We start from the raw sequence: 8750 nt of genomic DNA, 5'->3' as shown, positions 1-8750 counted from the left end.
GGAGTCAATCCTGAGCAACCCTCTTCTCTTTTCGATGCCATGAAATAGCGGTTGTCAAAGATTGTGGCAGTTGCGTTATCTCCAGATGACGATGAATGATTGGAACAAATAGTTTGTAGCAACAACGAGTAGGAGGCTGACAATGTAGGATCACTTGTTGGGCAAAACCTTTCCATCAAGTTCCGGCAATGGGTTATGAATTCCTAGAGTATGAGCTACTGCAAACCAATATATAATTAACCATGAATTTGGTAGTTAATAATATATAGTCATTGAATCCGCACATGTATTCTATATATACTAGAAACTAGTTTATTTGATGTTTTTGCAGCAATTTTCTTACATAAATGGTCTAGCATGTTATATGTTAGATTGCCGAACAACATTTTCAAACAAAAGTCTACATGAATAAATTAATTTTTGCTGACAATCTGACTAACATAAAATAATGTTTCCCACATCAATATTATTTATAGAAAAATAGGTTTAATTATCTTTATTTAGGATAGATATATAATCTAAGGGTAATGCTAGATAAATCAAATTTCTAAGGGTAATGCTAGAGAGACTAAATTTATAGACAAAATTTTGTCAACTGAATGACATTGAAGTTGATCATTAGGTTATTACTTAAGTGTTGATAAAGGTGCGCATTCGTATTGGAGACAAATCATTTAGTTTACTAATTTTGTTTACAAATCTTGTCTACAAATTTAGTCTTCCTAGCATTACTCATTTTGTAAACCAAATGATGTGGATGCTGGTGATTGAATTATTAAGTGTTAATTAACATGCTTATTTTCTATTAATGACACATCATTTAGTTTATAATTTCGATTTAAAAAATTAATTCTCTAGCATTATACAATATATAATCTGTTCACAGGTTCCTAGGATGCTTAAATCAATAGAGTGAAGAGTTTAAAAGCCCAAGATTAATTTATTAGTAAAAAACTAAATCAATAGAGAAGTTGCTAAGGTCACAAGGAAAATGACAAAGGTAATGCTAGGAAAACTAAATTTGCAAACTAAATGATATGTCACCAATAAAAATACATATGTTTGTCAATGTGTAAGTAATAAACCAATCATTAACTTTCATGTCCTTTAGTTTTCAAAACTTTGTCTACAAATTTAATCTCCCTAGTATTTTTCAAATGACAATCTGAAGACGTTTCATATTATGTTGTTTTTAATTTACAGATTTTAGTTTTTTGTGCTTGAGATATGAGAAAATTTAGGCGAATGAATGAGGTTACATTTAGAGGGACGAGTAGAAACAAAAAAAAATAAAATTAAATCCTTAAAGTTAAAACAACTTATAATAGTTTTTGGTTTTTGGCTTTTACCTTTTATTTTGTGGACCTTTCCATATGCATTTCTTCTACATATCTGCTACCATCGTTCCTCAACTCTTCTATATAACTTGTTTCTCATGTGTTTCTCACCTATATCTAACACAAAAATGAAAACTAAAAACTAAAAACTATATGGTTATCAAACATACTTATAATTTCACTAGAATTTTATTTTTGAAAGGATAATTTCACTAGAATTGGTAGTTATTATTCAGGTAATACAAGGAAGCTGTTATTGTCATCCATAAAAGTCATAGGGAAGAGAGAGAAAAAAAAAAGTGCTTTATTGATTTTTTGGAGCACTATTAGCAATTCACAAGATCAACATATAAAGTCTATATCGACATCATTTATTTAAAAAATAATTATTAGTTAGGGCTTTAGAGTAAAGAAAAATGTATAATCGAGAATTAGTATCAGAAGGTGAATTACAAGAAAATTACAATAACTATCTATATATAAAACTAACACTAAGGGTGAATAGTGTTTTTAGTGTCACAAGCTTCAATAAAAATATTTGGACAAAAATGCCCCTGAAACAAAAAACTTCAAAGGTAATCCAAAATAATGCATCAAATAAGGAAGAGATATTTTTGTCATTGTAACAGTATTTTTTTAATAATTAATTTTTTTGTACTTTTTTTTTAAATTAGTACCTTACAATAGTATAGTAATAATGTGATTCAATATTATTTTCTCTATTTTTAAACACGTTCAAAACATTTTAAGAGGCGTATAATGCCGGTAATTAAAAAAGTCTTTTGCACGCAGATAATAACGTGATTAAATTAGTTATTAAATGATTTTTTTAACAAACGATATTATTTACATTAAGAGGGAGGGGGGCTGGGCTTAGCCTCCCAATAGGCTAGCAATAATGTGATTTAATCAGTTGTTTATTAAATATTATTTTCTCTATTCTTAATGTAAATTTTATAGAGACCGATTTTATTATGTGGATTTAGCTACTTTAATTGGTTTCTCGCATTCATTTACTTCAAATATTTGACTTTCCTTTTGTCAATTTACGCATATAAATACATTCAAAATGTGTAAATCGTGCGTAGCACACCGTGATTCAAAAAATATATGTTGCACACGTGAACCCGTGCATGAAGGCTAGTAATAAGAAAGTCCAAAGTCCACAAACTAGAAAGCCAAGGTACAGCCCAATAAATGAGCCCAATAACAGGGGAAATCAAGTGTTGTCCCGATCTAGGTTGATTGATAAGAGCCGGAATATGGTCCATGCTTACGAATAAGTCTATTAACATTCTGCATGAGAAGTTAAGAGAATTAACTCAAAATTCACATAAAATTTATGAAATTTGCATTAAAATTCCATCAAATTTCATAATTTTATAACTCATTAAAATTATTTAAAATCCCAATTAAATACGCACTCTTAGTTGATCAATAATTTGTTGATCTAAAATATAAACATGGTGTCATGACAATTATATGTCCAACTCCAAACACCATATTAGGATTTTCCAAAGAAAAATTTCAACGTAGAGGGAGTAAAATTCCTAAAATCCCAATCCAAAAGATATCATAGAGAGACACCTCATCCAATCTCCCTTATCCTCCACACATTTATACCCAAAACTCCAAACTCTAACGTTTATACCCAAAGCAAAAATGTCACTCATAGCTTCACTTCTCCACCCCTCTCCCAAGCTCTCCACCCCCTTCCTCCATGGCTCCTCCACCCCCTTCTCCCCCCTCTCCAGACCCACTTCCTCCCTCGCCTTCCCAACCCCACAACGCCTTACTTTGCTCCCGCCCATCAGAGCCTTGAAGTACATCCAAGGCCGCGTCGTCTGCGCCACCAGTGACAAGACTGTCGCCGTCGAAGTCACCCGCCTCGCTCCACACCCCAAGTACAAGAGGCGGGTCAGGAAGAAGAAGAAGTACCAAGCCCACGACCTGGATAACCAGTTCTAGGTTGGGGACGTTGTCCAGCTTGAAAAATGCAGACCCATTAGCAAAACCAAGACTTTTCTTGCTATGCCGGTCCCTACCAAGAATTCAAAAGGCAATTCCGGTGAAGGCGACGTGCCGAATGAGCTCGGGATTCCTTTGGAGTCTCTGTAGGTTTAGAGTGAGGTCTATGTTGTTGTTTTGATTGTGCATTTTGTGAGTTGGGCTGTTTTAATGATAATGTTTTGAATTTAGTGTAATTTGGTGAAAATTAACGAAATCTTGAGCTTCCTTTGGTTGAAATTAGTGTAATCTCAATCTCAATGGGTTTTTGATGAGATGCCTTAAGTAGCACTTAATTTTCACTGCATTTTTAAAATGTTGGTGTTGGGGATTGTCGTGCGTACTACATTGTGTGGAATTTGTTTGAATTGCCAAATTTTATCGAAGATTCGACGAGTGCTTCTTGAATGAATTTGGATTAATAGATACAAGAGTAGAATAACAAGTGGGATGAATGTAAATAAAAGAAGGCCTAAAAGTGAAGATTTTTGGGTTTGAAATTCACTGGAAAATATGAAAGAATATTTCGTGCTTGCTGATGAATGTGAAAAATCGGTACTTTTTAGTCATATATGCTTTTGGGGGAAGTTGTAAAGTTTGATACTTTCTGGCTTTAGGAATTTGGGTTTTGACAAATAAAGCCAAGCCATAGGATAGGAGTGCACTTTTGTTTACCTTGAGGTGACTTTGGTAATTTGCCGGTTTTTAGTCATAGAAACTTTTTTTTTTAACAACTCCACTCAAAGTTGTTTGGAAGCATATGCTTCTATCAACTTTACACAGGACACACAAAAGAAGTACTTTGATCCTATTAGACAAGGGAGGGTGAAGAAGCTAGGACATAAGGGTAGAGTTCAAGAAAGTAGAATGCATTTAGGAACGTGGAATATAGGAACCTTAACAGGAAAATCTATGAAAGTAGTCGAAGTTATGGTGAGGATAAGGATAAGTATTATGTGCCTACAAGAAACTAAGTGGGTTGGTCTTAAAAGGATCTAGAAAACTCAGGTTTTAAACTTTGGTATTCGGGCACAAATAGAACGAGAAACGGTGTTGGCATCATTGTGGACAAGACCTTTACACAAGATGTTGTAGATGTTATAAAGGTAGGAGATAGAATTATGGCAATCAAGATTGTAATAGGACAAGAACTCATCAATGTGATTAGTGCGTACGCACCTCAAGTAGGGTTGGATACGAGTTTGAATGAGAAATTTTGGGAAGATCTTGGAGACTTGGTGCAAGGAATTGCTCAGACAGAGAGGGTATTTATAGGAGGAAATTTAAATGGACACGTGGGCAAGGAGATAGACAACTATGGAGGTTTTCATGATAGCCATGGTTTTGGGGAGAGAAACGAGGATGGGGGAACCATCTTGAATTTTGCAATGGCATATGATTTCTTCTTAGCCAACACTTTCTTTAAGAAGAGAGAAGAACATGTGATCACCTACAAGAGTGGGTTGGCAAAAACAAAAATAGATTTTCTTCTAATGAGGAAAGGAGATCGTATAACTTGTAAGGATTGCAAAGTTATACCAGGAGAGAGCTTGGCTAATCAACATCGCTTGTTGGTGATGGATGTACATATCAAAAGAGAAAGAAAAACTAACAAGACCTGGAAGTGCCCAAGGACTAGATGGTGGAATCTAAAAGGAGAAAAACAAGCCATTTTCAAAGAGAAAGTAATCACCCAATGCGTGTGGGATAGAGAGGGGAAAGCTAGCCAAAGGTGGGATTCCATAACTAGTTGTATTCAGAAAGTAGCAAAAGAGGTATTAGGAGAGTTCAAGGGCTTTGCTCCACACCAAAAGGAATCTTGGTGGTGGAATGAGGAGGTACAAACAAAGGTGAAGGCTAAGAAGGAATGTTGTAAAGCCCTATACAAGGATATGACCGATGAAAATGATGAAAGGTATAGAATAGCGAAGTAGGAGGCAAAGAAAGTTGTGAGAGAAGCTAAGCTAGCGGCTTATGATGATATGTATAAGTGACTAAATACCAAAAAAGGAGAGTTGGATATCTATAAACTAGCTAGAGCAAGGGAAAAGAAGACAAGGGACCTAAACCAAGTTAGGTGCATCAAGGATGAGGATGAAAAAGTTCTTGCTACAAAGAACGTGGTCAAAGACAGATGGAGAGGTTATTTTCATAAATTTTTCAATGAAAGACATGAAAGGAGTACTTCTTTGGGGGAGTTGAGTAACTTAGAAGAGTGTGGAAACTACTCATTTACCGCCGAATCAGGAAGGAAGAAGTGGTTGTAGCTTTGAAAAAGATGAAGCATAGAAAAGCAGTGGGCCTAGGTGATATACCAATCGAAGTGTGGAAAGTCTTGGGAGAGACGGGTATAGCATGGCTCACATACCTTTTCAATAGGATTTTGAAAACGAAGAAGATGCCAAATGAGTGGCGAAAGAGCACTTTGATGCCTATCTACAAGAATAAGGGCGACATATAAAATTGCATGAACTATAGGGGTATTAAGCTAATGAGTCATATAATGAAGCTCTGGGAGAGAGTCATTGAGCATAGATTGAGGCAAGAGACATGAGTTTCGGACAACCAATTCGGGTTCATACCAGGGCGTTCAACCATGAAGGCAATCTATCTCTTACGAAGATTGATGGAAATATATAGAGATAGGGAAAAGAATTTACACATGGTCTTTATAGATTTGGAAAAAGCGTATGATAGGGTCCCAAGAGACATTATTTGGAGGATTTAAGAGAAGAAATGAGTACGAGTAGCATATATCCAAGCTATAAAGGATATGTATGATGAAGTAAAGACTGCCGTAAGAACTCATGAAAGACAAACCGAAAGCTTCCCCATAACTGTTGGGTTACATCAAGGCTCATCTTTAAGTCCTTACCTTTTTGCATTGGTAATAGATGAGTTAATGAGACATATTCAAGATGATATTCCTGTTGAGAGTTTTCCCACATCGGTGAGGGACAAGATTTGCTATGTGCTTATATGGTCTTGGGCTACTCCCCATATTATCAGTTGGTTTTGTGGTGGAACCTCAATTTCATCAATTCCTTGGTGTATACTTTTCGCAGATGATATAGTGTTGATAGATGAAACTCAGGAAGGGGTAAATGCGAAGCTTAACCTTTGGAGAGAAGTGTTGGAATTTAAAAGTCTTCGCCTAAGCCGATCAAAGACAGAATATTTGCAGTGCAAGTTCAGTGCAAATGGAGGCCAAAATGAGTTAGGGGTGAGTGATGAGTAGATTTTATATTATATATTTTACGCTAATCTTAGTATATTTTGGAAGAATTTTGATACTTTGAATTGTATTTTCAATATAGGATTTTCGACTTCCTCTGGAGCAAAACAGGACCAAATGAACGATTTTCAGAGTAATTCCAGTTGGAGGACGTTCGTGAGTCACTTAGCTTGATCGTATCAAACTTTGGGATTTTTCCACCAAGCGGTTATTTTCTGGCGATAAAATAAAGGAGCGATGCATAGTGTTGGAAAATGATGTTTTTGGGCTTAAATTGCATTTTTGGAGCCCAAGATGACATCAGTTGGGTTTGTGGTCTTCTAGAGAAGTGTTCAGAATATTCCAAACATTAAATCCAGCTATATTGGGCTAGTTTTGGAGCAGCTTATGGGTCCAAAACATGGCTGTTCATATTTTAGGCGAATTTTACCATTTAATTTAAGGAAAACTAATGAAAAGGGCTTGAAAACTTTAAGTTTTAATGATAAGGACAAAATAAAGGGTAAAGTGAATAGTACCATATTTGACTTTTTAGTGTAAAAATATGGTTTTTCATTAAAGTGAACAGTACCGTGGGCTTTTCATTAAAACTCCCTTTAATTTATGGTTATGTTTCCTATTTTATTTTATTATTATTATTAGTTTCCTAGTGGGAATAAAGGACCTGTTTTTAGGGTTTGTGTGGGGGTTAAGCATATATATTGTTTAGCCGTCTACAAGTTTAGAGGCTTATTTTTATGAAAACTTTGGAGATAGAAAGAATTGATAGGGTTCTTGAAGATTTTCTACTTGGAGGTGTTTTTATTCTTATTCATTTTAATGATATTTCCTTTGATTTTTATTATAAGTAATTGATAGAATTGCATAGGATTATGACGGTAACGGCTAAACCCTAGTCTTTCTCTAAATTGATTTTAATAAAAACAAACAAAAAACGTTTATTTTTTTTTTTCTGTTTGCTGCCTTTATTTTCTAACTTCTAGGTTTCTTTAATTGTTAATTCAATATTTTCAAACTCAAACATCTCAAATCTTTGAAAAAAAAATCTGTTTTAATGGTTAAGTAAGAGTTGATTTAATTACGAATTAGTCAAACAATCTTTGGGGAGAACGACCTTACATGAGCAATTATACTACAATTACCTTGTATTCTTGCAAGTATTTTCAGTGATTTTAACCCTATTGCGCAGGTAAGAAAAATCCTATCAGTGAGGATCGGAGATCAAGAAGTACCAAAGAGCGACCGCTTTCGCTACCTAGGATCTATCTTGCAAAAAAATTGAGAATTAAATGGAGACCTCAACCATAGAATACAAGCTAGATAGATGAAGTGGAAAAGTGCATCCGGCGTGTTGTGTGACCGCCATATGCCATTGAAGCTCAAGGGAAATTTTTATAGGACGACAATAAGGCCGTCGATGTTGTATGGCACGGAATGTTGGGCAGTGAAGCATCAACACGTACATAAAATGGGTGTAGCGGAGATGAGGATGCTTCGTTGGATGTGTGGACACACAAGAAAGGATAAGATTAGGAATGAGGATATTCGAGGTAAAATAGGAGTAGCCGAAATTGAAGGAAAGATGAGAGAAAATCGGTTACGGTGGTTTGGACATGTGCAAAGAAGACCTACTGACGCTCCGATTAGAAGATGCGAATGTGGGACAGAGGTCCAGGGTCAAAGAGGTAGAGGAAAACTTAGGAAAATTTTGGAAGAAACTCTAGAAAAAAGACTTTGAGTACTTGGATCTAACGGAGGACATGATACAAAACCGAGCGCAATGGTGTTCTAGGATTCATATAGCCGACCCCACTTAGTGGGAAAATGCTTTGTTGTTGTTGTTGTTGCTGCTGCTGCTGCTGCTGCAAGTCTGTGCAATGTAGGATTTCAGTTAGTTTGCCGCCTAATTCTTCTTGGTGCTTGTGTTTCTATTTGTAAGCCCGAGCTGTGTTATTGTCAAGTTAGACGGCTTATGTGAGCAGGTGCCTTTGCCCGGAGTTGTTCTGCTTCTGTTACATTTGAGTTTTGAATTAGTTACTCTTCCAGTCCCCGTTACCGCTAAAGATACGATAATCATAAAAACCAAGGATAATGTACGTGCTACAGAACCGAATACTGATTTTGTTTTTGTTAAGCTGGACAAGTGCAGATTTGTTTGTCAAGGGAATACT

The 8750-nt window shown here is 35.6% G+C and overlaps 1 pseudogene; it reads left to right on the top strand.

Moving 5' to 3' along the window:
• The first annotated feature begins 2993 nt into the window (after window positions 1–2993).
• Window positions 2994–3499, top strand: LOC108174063 (small ribosomal subunit protein uS17c-like; annotated as a pseudogene).
• Window positions 3500–8750: the final 5251 nt, after the last annotated feature.

Source organism: Malus domestica, chromosome 09 (genome assembly GCF_042453785.1).
Source record: "Malus domestica chromosome 09, GDT2T_hap1".
NCBI classification, from domain to species: domain Eukaryota; kingdom Viridiplantae; phylum Streptophyta; class Magnoliopsida; order Rosales; family Rosaceae; genus Malus; species Malus domestica.
This window is presented reverse-complemented; position numbering and strand designations above follow the sequence as displayed.